This window comes from Leptinotarsa decemlineata, unplaced genomic scaffold (genome assembly GCF_025532065.1).
Source record: "Leptinotarsa decemlineata unplaced genomic scaffold, Ldec_3_MD MMD2_tig00026299_RagTag_RagTag, whole genome shotgun sequence".
Lineage (NCBI taxonomy): Eukaryota > Metazoa > Arthropoda > Insecta > Coleoptera > Chrysomelidae > Leptinotarsa > Leptinotarsa decemlineata.
Genome location: NW_027412676.1, coordinates 7,826,252 through 7,843,723, shown reverse-complemented (window position 1 = coordinate 7,843,723; position 17,472 = coordinate 7,826,252). Strand labels below are relative to the sequence as shown.

Genomic DNA, 17,472 nt, shown 5'->3' with positions numbered 1-17,472 from the left:
GTGGTATTGATTCTAATAAAACGCTTCTTCCCAAGCGATTAAACTGACAGCCATGAAATTAACATCTATATATAGGTGTAATTATTCTTGACTTTCGGCGGCTAGTTTTACATCATTCTCATAATTTCCATCACTGTCACTGTCCTAATCAAATTGAAACGATGGAGTCAGATATTCAATCATAAAAACTTTGCATTAATGCTCCTACAGAAATTCGCGGGTTCAATTTGATATCGACCTTCCACAATCTGAAAGATATGAAAATTAAAATGGAGAGCATTATAAACGTGTAAAAAGTACAAACTTTTCAGTTCATGCCGATAAGTTACTGCGTACCTTATCGAATTTAATAATTGAAGGGTACAGGGGAAAAACCGGCTAAGTCAGTCATTTGCGAATTTTGAGATAGAGCGCGCAGATTGTAACCCATCAAAAGATCTTTCGTTTCAGTAAATCAAAAAGGGGAAATAACCCATGCAGGGGAAAAACAGGCTAAGTCCATGCAGTACAGGAAAAGAATCGGCTAAGTCACGTCTATGTATCGCGATACGACACTCAGGATCGGCAGTCGAGTTCCAACCTGTTCGAACAACAAAGGGTTCAATAATATTCTGTATTTCTTTAGTTTGAGTGCCTTGAATTCATTTAAGAATGGAAAATACTGATAACAGTGATATTGAATTTAGTAACAATATACCGAAAACTTCAAAAAAGAGACCGAAACATGGAAGGCTGACAGAGGTTAGTAAGAAGTTACGTTTACAAACGCATGAAATCGGGAAAGAATGTAACTGCAAGAGATTTAAGTGCGCGGAAATAATTCCAGTCGTAGCCAAACAAAATATAATAAAGCATTTCAATAGCCTCATCTATGCGGATTGAAGAGTATTTTACCAGTTGCACAAAGACGGCCTTGTAAACCTGAAGAGGAAGCATCTCTGAGAGATTGTGCAGTTGCGTACAAAGTGAGATACACCATTGATAATGCTATCACAGAGCAAACTATTTGCAGACAAGAATTCACTGCTTTGCATAGAATTACGAAAGGTAAGGTTGAATATCTTGTAAAAGCTTTGAAGTATACTAGTGTGCCTCCCAAAGATCGTAGAGGGTGCCATACTAATAGACCTAACAAATTATCGCAGAAAACAACTGAGCTCGTTAACCAGCACATTGCATCATTCAAAGGACGAGCTAGTCACTACAGTTTGGCCGATTCGAGGAAAACTTACTTACCTGAGGACTTGAACCTCAAAAAAATGTTTGGAATGTTCAAGCAGCTTCACCCAGATTGTTCAACAATATCTTACGAAAGTTACCGTACTATATTCAATGACAACTTTAATATCTCATTCGGTTACCCACGAACTTACACGTGTAGTACTTGTGACCAGTACTTATCAAAAATTAAAAGCCTGGAACATGAACTGTCTAGTACGAATGTTGCAGATGAACAGAAACGCTTAAAAACAACCATTGAGAATCGTAATTCAAATACAGAAAATATGGTTCACAAGGCGAATTTTACAACCATAAGAAGAGGTCTAAATTCGCCAGCCGTAAAGACAAAAGTCAGGAATCCATATGCATGGACTTTGGAAAAAAATTTCCATTGCCTAACATTTCAACAAATGATGTTTATTATAAGCGCCAACTTTCGATATATCTTTTTAATATACACACACTCTCTACATCCGAAAGTGTGTTTTACGTATACCCAGAAAGTATTGGAAAAAAGGGCAGTGATGATATCTGTTCTTTACTCTTCAACTTCCTCTATAACCAACTGGGTCCACAGGTTAGGAAACTAGAAATATTTTGCGATTCGTGCGGAGGGCAAAACAAGAACTACACCGTTTTTCGATTTTTACATCATGTCGTTCAGTATCAGAAACGTCTTGATTACGATCAGGGGACATTCGTACATGGAAAATGACAAAAACATGGGCCTTATGAACACTAAGGCCAGAGTAGAGACACTTGAAGAAATGTGTGAACTACTGCAGTCATCTAGATGCAAGCCGTCACCATTCTTTGTCGTAAAAATTAATGAACAAAATCAAACAATTTTCCGCCAGTGGTCCCAGCAATTAACTGCTCTTTATCAAAAGAAAAAATGCCCTTTCCCCACTCGGCCAATAAGGGAACTGGAGATTACAAAGGAACATCCACGACTAATGAGGTATCGATGCTCATTCAATGGAATGTGGGAAACAGCTATATTAACGGAGAAGAAGCAGAAGCGCGTGCAGCGACGTCTGAATGGGAACGAATTCATATTGCCTGAACCAAGTTACGAAGGTAACAAGATAGTTGCATAAATTATTCTGTTTTTCATTATATTCAACTTTTAGGGATGCTGCCAATATCTGCCGAAAAATATGCTGACCTCCAGTGCCTAAAAAAGTTTTGTGGGCCCATAGCGCAAGACTATTTTGAAAATATTCCACACCGTCAAGCTAAAAAATAAATTCAATTACATTGTTCACATTAAACATTTCTTTAAATATACTTTGTAACAAAATGTGTGATAATATTATTTATGAATTAACTTACCTGATAATCAGCATATATAGCCGAAATTGGCCCGATCTGCGAGTAATATTATGGGGAAAACAAGCTAAGTCAGGGTTTCATTATCATATTTTCCAAAAATTAGTGCGTTGGGATATTTTATTTTATTACGCATGAGCGTACACACGTAAAACCTTTTGACAAGTCAACATACCTTAATAGTTCATCAATCTACCAGCACATGTCCTAACAAAAGTGAATATAACCTTAAAAATGCCTCTAGATCGAATGTAACAAAAAGTGATTTTTCCCCTGTACCCTTCAATTTTGACCATCAAAAAGAAGCTGAACCCAAACGAGGGAACAACAACGTATATCCCTAGTACTGACCTGAAACAATACTTCAAGAACATGTATTGTTGAGTAAGTGACACATTGAATGGCAGATTACTCCATTCAATGGAGAATGGAAACACAAAGTCGCACCGTGGAACTATAGAGCACTGAAAAGGAGGGAGCAAGTTATCACTCGACTTCGATTAGGACACACCAAACTCACCCACGAGTACTTGATATCTCTGACAGATCAAGCACAATGCCACATTTGTGAAGTTGCACTGACAGTGCATATCATCATAGTCCAGTGTCCAGTGTTTCAATTAGAAAGTGAAATGTACAAAATATCGAAGGAAACCCAGGAATCCTTGAGCTATTTCAGTGCTAAGAAGATTATGAATTACACTGGTCAACAAAATTTTAACTTTTTTTTTATAACATGAAAACTTATATCAAACTTTGAATCTACTAGGGTCACTAACCGATATTGTTTCAATGAAAAAAATTGACACAACAGGTTTTTGCCTTAACATCAAAGCATATATTTTGGTGAAAATTACAAAAATCAACTATACTCGGAGAAATTATTTTTTACTGTACAATAAATATTTATAATTTTCGTGAATATTTGTCTTCTGCTAGGTCCCTCCTGAGTTTCCAACAATAATCAGCTAGCATTCCTGGGTGCCATTTCCATTGATAACGCTTCTCTATTAAGTAAATGTCCTGATGGAATATCTTTCCTTGTTCGTCACTCACAGCACCCAAAACTAGATGAGAGTCAACCATACGTATTTTTAGGACACATTACACCCCAAAGCTTTATCTGACATTATTAGTTCCTCTATTCAGTCTTTGTGTTTTCCGCTTTATGATTTCCTAGGAAATTTATGGTAACACTCTCAAAACATTTCCAGGCGATTTTTTCCGGGTCATTTAGTTCTCCTTCAGAGCCCTTATCCTTCATGAGTTGTCGTATTTGTTAGCCTACAAATGTTCTCCCTTCAATTTTCGCGTCGCTGAGTTTAGAGAAATTTTATTTCAAGTATAAAAATCCACTGACATCTTTGCGCATAGTTTTTACACATTTTTTCATTAGACCGAGTGCAACGGTGGTAAAAGTATTTCATCAGGGTTCACTAAAGGCTTCTTTTTAACATTTTTACGGCCTGGAGTAAGTGACTCACGCTTGAGCCACATTTTATTTTATTAGTGACTTTTTTGTCCCATTTGTAAATGAAACAGCAAAATTTTGTGTATTCAACATGTAGTGCAAGCAAATAATAAATAACGTTTAAATCGCCACAAATTTTCCAAGCGTGTTCACTGTATTTCATTTTTTCATGAAGAAATATCATATTTTCTCTTCCAAATCAGAACCATAAGCAACCGGCACTGAAGGGTGTTCGTTTCTGTTATGCAGCAACACTGCTTTCAAACTAGTTTTTGAGAAGTCAATGAACAATCGCCAGTGACTTGGATCATATTCAAAATTCAATAAAGTTATCACAACATAAATATTATGACAATTTTTATAGAAATGTAAGCTTTTATTTCATTGTCACAATATCGAAAATAAGAAACTTTTGAAAGTATACTCCAGTCCTTTAATCTAGACCCCAAATCTCAGCTTGTTTTTTAGACATATTCAAATCATGTAATAAATCGTTTAAATCACTTTGTGTTTGCGGTTCAAAAATTGGGTCACTAGCTTCATATTCCTCATGTGAATATTCCGGACTCGAATCCCGACTTTCTGGTCGATTTAGAGGCTTCGGCACAAGCAGTTGGGGACTATGGATACTGGATAGTATGTTTGGACTTCGTTTGTTTGGCTCAAATGAAATCCCAACCACGTTAGACAACATTTAACTGGGACCCAGAATTAAACTTGATGCTGCACAGTAAATCCAAAATATTTAAAGCACTTAAAAGCACTGTTCAATTAATGGGGTGAAATTTCTACGCTGGGATGTAAAAGCTGATTCTTCACACACATAACAAAACTGTCAGGGTTAGTAGAACACTTTCGTTGCATATTTGCGATGTACCTAACGAAAATAAAATGTATGTTAGCTGATGCAAAATTATTATATATTTATAATGGGGGTAGGCCAACATAAACAAAACACATCACAAAGTTCATGTGACAAAAACACTGTTGACCTGTGTTATTTAAGTGTTTTGAACTTGTCCAACAAAATATAATTTTTCAATTATTGTAGTTACTGCTTGTAAGTTGTTGTGAAATTGGCCGCGGTGGTAGTGCGCCCGACTCACGATCGGAAGACCGTGGGTTTGATTCCTGCCTCGACCAGATATTTTTCTCGAGAGAATTTATTTGGTTGAAGCTAGGATGATTCTGCAACGGTGTTAGGAATCACACGTTAAAAGGTAAGACCTCGTTAGTCCTTAGCTCACACAAGTTTCTCAACTTCTGATTGTCGTTCGTATGGGGGCGATAGCTGATTAATGGACAAACATATTTAAAACAGATTTAAAATATATTTTCCGTCGCTAATAATCATAAGGTTGATGCGGTTATTTTCAATTAAAAAAAAGAAGCTGATACTCATCTTGACGTTAAATTTGGCAAAAACTTTTAAAACACCGTCATTATGGGCAAATTACTCTCTGCTGAGAAGTACCCTGAATATCAAGAATAATGTAGACATCAGCAAATATTCCAAATTACATCCTTTCTAAAACGCAAATCTTTCAATCGTCGATACTCACCACTCAACAAATAAATCAATTCATAAGCTGAAGGTCGATTCTAATTCAGATCTGACACTAACGAAGTTCCATGTTCAGGTAACTCTATTTTACGAAACTCCCATGAATTTCATGAAATGATCATGTTTGCCTTGAAGAGATTTAGCCAAAATATCAGTCACTAGTTCAGCAGATGGTAAGTATGCAATATCGATCTACTCCTGTTTATAGTTACCTCTGGCGAAATGATTCGAGAACTAAAAACTAGATTGCTCAGCACCTAATATTTTGCTGTTCGTAGATATCTATCTCATGAAAAAAACTACTCAAATAAATGGCTACTTTGCCTGTTTCTCTTAATGCCAAATATTCGGTCTTGGTACTGGATAAGGCTTCTGTCCTCTGTTTGCGAACCTCTCAATGAATAGAACCACCAAAAGATTCGAAAGACATCTAGTATACAAACTTTTCGAATGAAATAGTCCCACTTAGTATCAGATGTATGGAAAGTTTTTTACTATCGCAGCACATAAAAAACAGCAACTGAAAAAGTAAATTTACTTGCCAAGTAGTAGGCATCCCACTCCGTAATTGACTTTCAGAAATTTCATTGTACAACTCACAAAGTTGAATTTTAACATCTTATTGAATGAATTCTGAAGCAGCTGAAAATCAACAAAGCTTATTGCTTTGTTTCTTGTTTTAAGCTTTTTTCTCTCCCTTCAACGTAGGTTCTATTAAATGCCTACCAGGAAACATCTACTTCACTGGCTAATACCACGACGAACATACCTGACAGATGATAGTCTGGTATATGTTTCTTGTTCAATAATTTTCTTTCAATATTTTTTCTGTCTGAATTTTGAAATATAAGAATTGGTTTGATTTGAGTCATTGAATAACAGTTTATCAATCCAGCGCTTAAACAAAGAGGGAGTAAAATGAAAATACCATCAATAACCTCTTTTCAATTGAATCCAAAGCATATTGAACATTCTTTGAACATCATTCGAAATGATCGTGGTATAATAAATAAAACATTCTAGAATAAAACAATAGATATTTTACATACTAAATCACATTGTGAATGGAAACACAAAAGTAAATGAGCCTGAATTAGATCTAGAACCTAAATTGAGTCTGAATATCAGTTTCGAATATTAGAAGTTTCAATATAAGTAAAAAAAAGTTTACATTTATTGCAAAATGGAGTACTACCGTCTACCAGACGGAAGTACTATGTAGAATTTACAGCCGCACAAACAGACAAAATAAAAGAAAAAAGAAAGATTCAATATACTTTGGATATTGTACGTCAAGAATTATTTTGCCATCAAGCTATTTCTGGTGGGGGAAAATATAATTTACTAGAAAATGAATAATTCTAAATACCACACCGTTAGCGGCCATGGAGATCCTTTCTAAATCTACATCCCTTCCACATTTTTCTGGAGAGATAGGCTAGATAGACTGCATACAGACTTGTGCATACTGCCAATTGTACGAATCAAATTAATGCAGAGTGCAACAGACTGTTGGTTGACACTAGAAGTCACAGCATTCTGGATATGACCTCTGACTTTATGCCACCAACTGTTCAACTACGAACTGCCTTATAAAGTACTGTTCCTGACTAGAGAGGACTGGATCCTCCGGAAGAAGGAAATATCAAGTGCAGATAGTTGTTTGTTTACAGATGGATCAAAAACACCTTCAAGTTTAGGTGCAGGTGTTTTCAGTCGCAAACCCAGGACAGAGATATCAATCTGCTATTGAATTGTGTGCGGAGGGATTTGAAAAATCCAACCTCATACACTAGTAAGTCAATGAAAACATTCTCGGACAGATAAGCGGCATTGAAAGCTCTTGACTCCTAGGCAGTGGAAGCTATGGGCTCCTACCAAGCAACCTGTAAATTGGTAGCAAAATGCCAAAAACGACTCTCCTCGATAGGATGACTCAACAAATTATCTCTGGTCTGTATTCCTGGCTACACTGGCCTGGACGGCAATGATGCTACTGACTCACTTGCAAAGAAGGGTGCTGCAAGCAGCTTCATCGGACCAGAACCTGTAATTGGCATCGCTTTAGGCTTTGCCAAACAAAGATTGAACACATGGATAGCAGGAAGATTTATGGACTTACGTCAGGGTATTCCAGGATTGGCTCACTCCAAGGCGTTTATTCACCTTTCCAAGATTGATGCCAAACAATTGTTGGACTATAGTAGGGATGAAATACGATATCTAACATGCCTTCTCACAGGTCACTGTCACTGAAAAAATGTATGTTCCCTTCAAATAGCATAGCACCTGCTTGGCTACTTTCCAGTGCATGCTACCATAATCTTGAGTGAACTGACTTAGAATGCCCATTGGTCTTGCTGAGAGGTAAATGCATACTATTGAAAATTGATAAGGATACTTATCCATTTCTTTTGTATTCAATTTCTCTGCTGGAAATAATTTTTCATTAGCATCCTGAGGGGTCCTAATAGACTCACAATTTTCCATTTTAAATTTTCAAGAACGTTCTGTATGAAATTCTTCTGACATAATGATGATTCGTCTTCATTAATTCAGCTCCCAACGAGATCAATTTTTAAAGAAGCCATTTTTTTGGGTGGCGCATAGACAGTGATGATGAGAAAACGAAAATTCGGTATAGTAAATTGATACCTACAATGTCGATGGAGAGAAACAATTGGGTTATGAGGATAAGTCTGGAAACGTGCGTGAAAACGTGAACTCAAAGCACTGCCTCCCCGTGTTGCGGTTGAGGGATCAAGGTCATCGGTCGTTACCAATTTCCCCATCTGAAATGTCGGGTGACAACTATGTTTCCCCAAAGTCTTGGATCGAATACTCCTGACGTTCCAAAGAACGGGGTTTCAAAGTAGGAGGTTTATTGATTATGTAGCTAGTGGGTAGATTATCACGATCATTGAGAATTACAAATCATATTATTTATCTATTTAACAGCAAAGCCAATTTACGAAAACATATTTAACAAAGTATGAAGAAGTACAAAGTATTTTTGACTGCTCATATCTAGTGTCTTCATTACAATTTACAATTTTACAAAACATTCAGCGAAGTGTGAAATCAAAATATTATGAATCCTTATGTCTAGTGATTACATTACTGAAATATTAAAGAAATCTGGTACTTTCAACGAAAGTGAGGTAAAAAATCTGGTACTTACAAAGAAAATGGTAGGGTAAAGACAATTGACACATTAAACATATTTAAGTTATTATGATATTGATTTCCCAGCTTCAGAATACGAGAAATCTGATTTCTCGTATCTTTTTTTATATGAAAAGTTACTAGTTGAAGTAGTTCTGGGCAGTTGAACTCACTATTTATTATTATGAAGCGGAAACTCAAGTTCATAGAAATTCTTCTGAATTCCAATAGTTTTATATTTAACTGAGTTAAGAGTTGACTGTACTCATATTCATTTCGTTAAATACCATAGCGAAAAGCACAATTCCTTAAGAATTTCTTTTGAACATTCTCAATCAAACCGATATTTACGTTATAGTATGAGTCCCATATAACCGAACAATATACAAGAATGGATCTTACAAAAGCACAATATAAAGTCTTTTTTGTTTTAATTGAAAAATGAAACATTAAACCTAGCATTTTGAGATTTTCTGTCACAATTTCTGATACTTGAAGATTGAAATTAATTTGCTATCAAATTTAACTCCCAGATCGCCAATATATTCTTTTCTTTTGAGAGCTATATTATTCATTTTATATTCAAAAAATATTGAACTTCTAATTTCAGCGAACGTAATGATTTGACACTTATCGATGTATACCTCTAACAAATTATTTCTACACCACATGGAAAAAAATATTTTTGAACTAATTCGGCATCTTTCTGGCAAGTAATCGCTCAATAGGGTTTGAGATCGTCCGCAAACATAAGAAATTCTCAATATTTGAAAATGAACTCTATGTCCGATACAAACAAGTTAAACAGCAGTGGTCCCATATGAGTTTCCTGTGGTAAACCTTATGTAACCTGAATGGTCGTAGATGTTGTTTGTCCATATTTTACAGAGTTCTATCAGTTAGGAAGCTATCGATTACTTGCAAAAAATATACCCGCCTATACAAGCGTTTGAATTTTAGCTATAAGTAGCCCGTGCGCTTGACTCTGTCATAGGCTTTCGAAAAGTCAGTATAGACAGAGTCCACCTGTAGGCTCCTCTCAAGATTTTCAGTTTAGCGGTTTCTTTAAAGAGCAAAGTTGTTACAAGTGGAGTTACGTTCTGAGAAACCGTCTTGTTGGGGATTGAGTAAAGACTTACAGTCCTAGGAAAGTTTCTTTGTAAGCATAGAATCGAACATTTCAACCATCTCTGACTGATTGCAAACTGCTCTATAATTCCTAATATTTTTTTATCTCCTATTTTATGTATTGGTTTCAAGAAGCTTTGTTTCCAATAATCTCCAAAGGTTCCTAGAGAAAAAATTTTATTGAAGATTTTCGTATTGGATTGCTAGAGTGTCTAGACATTTGTGTATGAAAAATAAATTTATCTCATCAGTTCCCATGGTGATTATGCTGTATGTCCAAAATGGGGAGATTAAAAAAAATAATTTCACTTCTTATTCAAATTATGTTTTGAAAATTAGGAAATTCCGAGTAGTTCCGTAGGTATTCATTTTTTCTGGAAATACATAAGAAGGTTTCAAAAATCAAAAACACAATTTCATTGCCAATTTTCAAGCTGTACAAGATGACATTTACAGATTTTCAATTCGATATTTCGTCTCTAAAAAGTCATCACCAATTTTATTTTTTATGTGGACTGGAAAAAAACACTTTATATAACATTATTTTCAAGAAGAAAACTTCAGTGATGTATCACTAATCGTTTAATTAGTAAATTTTGAAACGTCATTCAAATAAATTCTCTGGTTTTTATAAAATATGTGTGAGTCGAAGTACTCTGAAACATTTGAAAAACTTCCCCAAGTGAAAAATAATTTTTGACTTTCACACGGTCTCGGAAAAAACAATGTTGCAATGTTTTTTCCGTATATGAAGTATAGAAAATGTAGAATCATCGATATTAAAAAAAGTATTGAGAAATACTGGTTTGAACAAATGAATAAACAACGTTTTTCTAATTATCCAACGTTGTAACTCTTACGACTTCCAACTTTCACATTCTGGTCCTCTTTACCTTGGACACTTGGACACATTGTATAAGTGAAGAACTTAGGAATGCAATGATGAAATATAATATGAAATATAATTAAAATATGTAAAGATTATGAATGAATAAATAAATGAGAAAAGTGAATTGCAGCCGTCTGAATTTATTTTTTCACCTTCATTTCAGTGAAAAGTGACCCCCAGAAGTCACAGAAAATCTGAATGGAGCTTTTCTTATTTAATTTTGCAAATAGTACAGAATAGTACAGTATTCTGATTATTATGAATACACTGATCTATACACTATATATATATATATATATATATATATATATATATATATATATATATTATATATATATATATATATATATATATATATATATATATATATATATATATATATATATATATATGTATATATATATAGCAAAGTACATAATATATGCATATTATGAATAACTACTGGTTGCCCACTATAAAAACTAGATTCGAATCTAATGTGAATCGCTACTTTCGCACAGGCACCGCTCTGAAAGCGACTTATGGATTTTCCCGTAGTGCTTGTATATTCTGTATTATATTTTCTTTAAATATAAAACTCATAATTTCATCCGAACAATAATAGTGATTTCAAGTTTCCTCATGACTAAAAAAGTGGTTTGAAACGACAACAAAATTGAAACTCGTGCAAGTTGAAATTACGTTTCAACGTATGATTCGTAGCATATATCAGAATTACACAGTGAATGAATCAGTCTTTTCAATCTTTCACTCATATCGGTGAAACTTTGAGGAACTTAATCAAAGTTTGCATTATTTTTACAATCCCGAAAAATGATAAATATAAATACAATACAAATACAATGAGTCATTAATATTTTTATTCATTTGATATCTTTCGATATTTCAAAGTATTTTGTTGCAATAAGTAAATCAATTGATTTTGGTATCGAGTCAAAAATTCACTTACGATGAGAAAATGCAAGTAAATGTTTCATTGCATTGAAATAGCTTGAAATTTTCAAGCAAATTAACCTCCATGTTAAGGGTCTACCCTGCTTCTCCCTTTTGATAAGTTGTGAATCTCCTCTTAACATATTTAATTTCAAAGAGTCGTTCAATCAATATTAAATTGTTCTTGATGATAACGATAAATTCGAAATCTGAAGACTGAATCAGTACTTTGAAAATTTCGAATATTCGCGAAGAATATCTCTATGGCTCAGTTGTCTTATCTGGTTTGTGTCAATATTGTTTTTTTCACTTCCTGAAATAACATACTTCAAAACATAATCCGATTCAAATTTCATGTCGAGAGTGACAATTTTTTCACCTGAACACATTTTTTACGCTGTCTGATTTCTTTTGATTCAGTTGCCAGAGAAATCGCGAGTATATTTTGAAATGAAGAAATAATTTCATTGTGTGCAGCACAGTTCAAAGCTTTTGAGTGTATTTTCATTATTAATACATATATTCGAGGATGAACTGTGAACTACACAGGAACTTATCATTCAATTAGAACGGTTTTCGCAAATTAAAATATGTGGAAGCTGTCAAAAAGTATGTGAAACTACCCCATCGTTTTATTTGAATCAATTCCAATCCAAATATCTAAAAGAGGTCACTTGCTCTGAACAAAAGTCTACAGAACGAATTGACAACTGAATTTTGAACAGAGGAAAACATTGTTGTTTGGGTTTATGAATACAAGGTAAAACAAGTTTGAATTTAGGAAACAACGGAACGGACGACAAATATAGTTTTAACTTCACGCTTATTAATTCTCCATATCAACTGAAGAAACTACTGTGTAGTGAAAATCTTGAGTAAAGTTCATAGTATGAAAATTGTTCAATTATTCATTCATATTGAATCACCAAATGAAAATATGAGAATTTAAACTTCTTGGGTTTTTATACCACTTTTATTTGTAACCAACGTTACTGCAGTTTCGTCCTCCAAGGAAAAGAAAACAAATGTGTTCAAAGACGCAAATGCAATAAATAATTTCTTCATAGATAACATACCTAAGAACTCAGCTACTACTTCCATAAATACTTTTTACGATAATATTGTCTTTTGTGAAAAAGAATTCAGTTTCCAACTTATAGATGAAGCCACAGTGCTCAAACTCCTTATAGGAATAAAAAACAGCTCTGCTGGCTCTGACAACTTGAGTATAGCTTTCATAAAAATTTGTTGTCCCTACATCTTGCCTTTCTTGGTACATATCTTTAATAGTATAATACTGTCATCTAAATATCCCTCTACTTGGAAATTTGCTATTGTTACCCCTATTCCGAAAAAACGAAAATCCCTCACAGTTTTCTGACCTTAGGCCTATAAACATCTTGACGGGCTTATCTAAATTGTTTGAGAAAATTTTAGCCAGTCAACTATCTGAACATCTCAATGAAAATAAAATCTTACCCTCTATTCAGTCGGGGTTCCGAAAGGGACATAGTTGCACGACGGCTCTTCTACAAGTAACTGATGATATTATTGGATCACTTGATAAAAATAATTGTACGGTATTGGTAATGCTTGACTTTAGTAAAGCGTTCGATACGGTTAGGCATGATACCTTACTAAAGATCTTGAAAACAAGTGGAGTCTGTACGGAATCACTGCAGCTTTGTCAATCATATCTCAACAATCGTAGACAAAGCGTCAAATTGGGAAATCAATTATCTGCAGCTAGAAATGTCATCTTGGGAGTACCTCAGGGCTCAGTTCTGGGACCACTTTTTTTCACACTTTATACTAGCCAATTTCATAAACATGTTGAACATTGTAAAATACACATGTATGCTGATGACATACAACTATACCTCCCTCTTGAAGTTGATGACTTGAACAACGCTGCTAGAAAGTTGAACAATGACTTAGAAACCATATCAAATGTTGCCGAACTGCATTCCCTTGTGCTCAATCCAAAAAAATCAGTAGCACTAGTATTTGGAAGCAATGCTCATGTAGCATCAGTTAAAAATAACTTGAAACTGTATCTGAATAATGAAGTAATTAGATTTGAAAGTAATGCAAAAAATCTTGGTTTAATTTTAGATGAGTCTTCAAGATTTAGAGAACATATCAATCGAAATATTCAGAGAGCCTATGGTGCACTACGATTACTATATCCTCACAAAATGTACCTCAATGTACCTATAGAGAAAATGTTATGCGAGTCTCTAGTTTTAGCACAATTCAATTATTGTTTTCCGGTCTATGGACCTTGTCCATGGACCTTGTCCGATACCTGGTCCAGAGTACAACGTGTTCAAAACTCTTGTATTCGTTATATATATGGAATTAGGAAGTATGAACATGTGTCCCACAAGCTTGCGGAACTGAACTGGTTTATCATGAAAGATAGGTTCAAATTTCATTCATTATGTTTATTTCGTAAAATTATATTATACAGAAATCCGCCTTATTTATATCGTAAAATAACATTCAGGACAGACGTATACAACATAAATTTGAGAAACAAAAATGTAATCACATGTCCACAACACAAGACCGCAATTTTCCAGAGAAGTTTTTCGTATTCGATTTTTCATCTTTATAATTCTATTCCCGATTCGCTAAAACACCATAATAATTTATATAAATTCAAAAAAGAGCTTAAAAGTTTCCTGCAAGTTAACACATTCTGATGCAGTTCCGTTTCGTATACCCCCTTTTTTTTCTATAATCTGTGTTTCACAAGTAGTCATTTTTCGTTAACTCTCATACAACTTTCTTTTTTTCCACTTGGTTATTGGTGATGAATATTCAGGTGACCCAACAAATAACAAATGACAAATGTCAAATGCCAAAAAATTGTGAAATAAAAATTTAGGTTTTAGGATTAGTTAGGTTAGTTTTCAAGTTATAATATGCTTATTTAAAATAGCAAGGGTTGAGTGGTAGAGCACCTTTGGGTGAACTCCCCCTTGGGATTTTTGTGTAACAAGATGAATATCATGCATTTTATTTTTCATTGGAAATAAAGACATTATTGTTATTATTATTATTATTAATAAATGATACAAATACTGTAATAACACATGATCCTTAATGACTTTATCACCTGGGACAATATGGGTACGCTAATCTAAAAACCGACAAGGTCATTAATTTGGTCATTTAGTAGGTTACATCCGCAATGCTTATGTTTCTGAACTCCAAGGATCCCAAATATTTTAGTTTCCAATCCTTGCCTGCATAGTGCAAAATTTCCGTATAGTTCAGATTCGGAAACTTGTGGACTGTAACAAGACTTACCGATGTAAGTCTTGTTACAGACTTGACGTGGTACTTCGTAAACTCCTTAGAACTCCAGTGGTATCTGATCCTTTGGATTACAGAGCATTGGTCTTATTGTACGTTCTGGTAAAAATGATGTTGCTATGTTGTGTTGGCAGAGAATTCTGCTGATTTTGTCAGTACTTTCTTCAATATATAGTATTGTCATAACCGGTCATGACAACCATAATACCATATATTACAGGTTAAAATATATTAATGATGTATTATCTCTCAACGTACGGTTTCTAGCATGTGTTGGTTGTTTTTTCCAATATTCTTAACTGCTTCTGCTTCGTGTAACTGAGTTACTGTATCCTTCACAAAGCAGGAGCAGTAACGAGTTTTGATAATATAATGTGAGATGATAGTGAAATATCGACCGTTAAAGAAATCTTAACGGTTGAACAAATAGAAAAACAACCCCCGTACAATAAGTGTAACACTACATTCGGCGCACGTTTACGTCTGGAAATGAATTACCTACACTAATAATGAGTTTTCAAATCAAATGCTATTCAAATGTGGACGATTCTTCAGTTATTATATAATTTGTATATCAATATTCCACGAAAATATGAAGTTAGTGAAGTTTTCTCATTCAAGTGTTGTTACAAAGAATATCTCACCGCTGCTCAATCAGAAAGTCATTGATTTCATAGATTTTATACTTCTGAAAAATATTCAGTATGAACATTTTAACATGTTTTCTATTCCTCTCTTCTTCTTCTTCCTCTCTTTTTCACTACTTTTTGTTTGTTTTTTCTCTAGTTCAGTTTTCTTTTCTTCAAGACTAGAACTAAGATAAACAGTACCCATCCGGTACATGTTGTTTCTAGCCTCATTAGGGTAATGAGGAACTACAAATAAATATTATATTATATTATAATAATTCCCAACCCTGAAACTAGTGTCTATTTATATCTAAAAGGGTACACTTTCACTTTCAGACACACATCAATGATTTCGGGTTGAAATTCTTGGAACATTTTTCCATGAAAATTTTCCCTAATTTTAACAGACCCATTCTTATGAAAATTAACGATGTGCTGTTTGGAACTGGACCTTTGTCGCTGTTCACAGTTCTCATGCCACAATTTGACGTTTTCGGACTCAAGAAAGTATTCAAAAATATAGTGTCATATATCGATCTCAACAATTTTTGATATTTTTCATTTAATCTATGGCCATTTTTTACGGCGTGTTGAACAATACCAGATTTTCTGGTCTTTGAAATCGGAGACCAGTGCTAAGTGTTCTTCGAAACAAAGCAATAGCTTGCTTAGTCTGACCAATATTTTTTAGTAACGGTCCTCACAACTCATTTTTTATATCCCTGATTTTTCTCTAACGTTTTATCTTCTGGGTAACTAAACATTTGTTGAAGTGAGCAAAAAGTTTCTATGTCCAACTTTTTGAAAATGCGATGTAATTTGTTAATGTATCGTGGTTCATATGGAAAAACAATGAACCTACGTTTCCTATTCAAGTTATCTTCTATATTCGAAGGATAACGGTGGCTTGCAGCTACGTTGGTTGGCGAAACACATGTCAAGAAGAATATTGCAGTGTTGCTGTTCGTAACAGTAATTTTTTATGATAAAATAAAGTTTCAGCTGGAAAACTCACTACATCAGCGAAAAAATATAACAGCTCTGGATGACTTACAAAGATATCGCACCAATGGAGTCACGTGCAGCATTTTTTTTCAAATATTTACTGGTCTAAATTTGTTAATCGATCAAAACTAAACTGCCAGCACCCGCTGACACTTCACAGAAGCGGTGAAGCGATTGGGGATCGGCCAGCATGAACTAGCTTTCGATTGTTTAATTAAATTAGAATACTCATTGACTCACGTCAATCGGAAATTGTCATTTCAGATCAATCTATTTCCCAGTGAACACCCGTTCAGAGGTGCATTGTTCGATTTCAATTTACTAAGAGAACGTTCAGAATTCCTGAGCTCAGAAGGCATCTAGACGGTTGATGAAAACTGACCACTCATGGTGAAATGTACTTCTTACTTTGATTGTTTCGATTTGATTGTATTTGAACCGTTGTGGTTTCTAACCAATTCACTTGAGAAAAACGAATCTTATCCGTTCATCAAGTCTTGAAGAGAACGTGAAAAAGGTCATACAAAAATCAGATGCATCTCCGCTACGTCTATATGGCTTACCAAAAATCCGTAAAGGGAATGTGCCACTTCGAGCTATCGTAAATGCGATAAGTTCACCAACTTATTAGCTGGCTTGACAACAGCAGCCATTTATAAGAAATATAAAGTCATTTATTAAGGACTCGGGACACATTATCTAAAAGAGTAGAGATATAAAGTTAGGTCCTGGAGACTTACTAGTGAGCTTCGGCGTGGTCTCTTCTAACCGATTGAAAAAACCATGAATCGTTGCTCATATTTCATACACA

At 34.4% G+C, this 17,472-nt stretch overlaps 1 protein-coding gene and 1 long non-coding RNA gene across 4 annotated transcripts in view; both read left to right on the top strand.

The window, feature by feature from the left end:
* The window catches only part of LOC111507735 (multiple PDZ domain protein), a 463,358-nt gene that overhangs the window by 236,618 nt on the left and 209,268 nt on the right, over positions 1-17,472 (top strand). The gene's annotated exons all lie outside the window — the stretch shown is intronic.
* Positions 1,545-2,547, top strand: LOC141484888 (uncharacterized). Its single transcript, XR_012466859.1, has 2 exons — positions 1,545-2,301; positions 2,355-2,547. It is a non-coding gene; the product is annotated as an uncharacterized lncRNA (long non-coding RNA).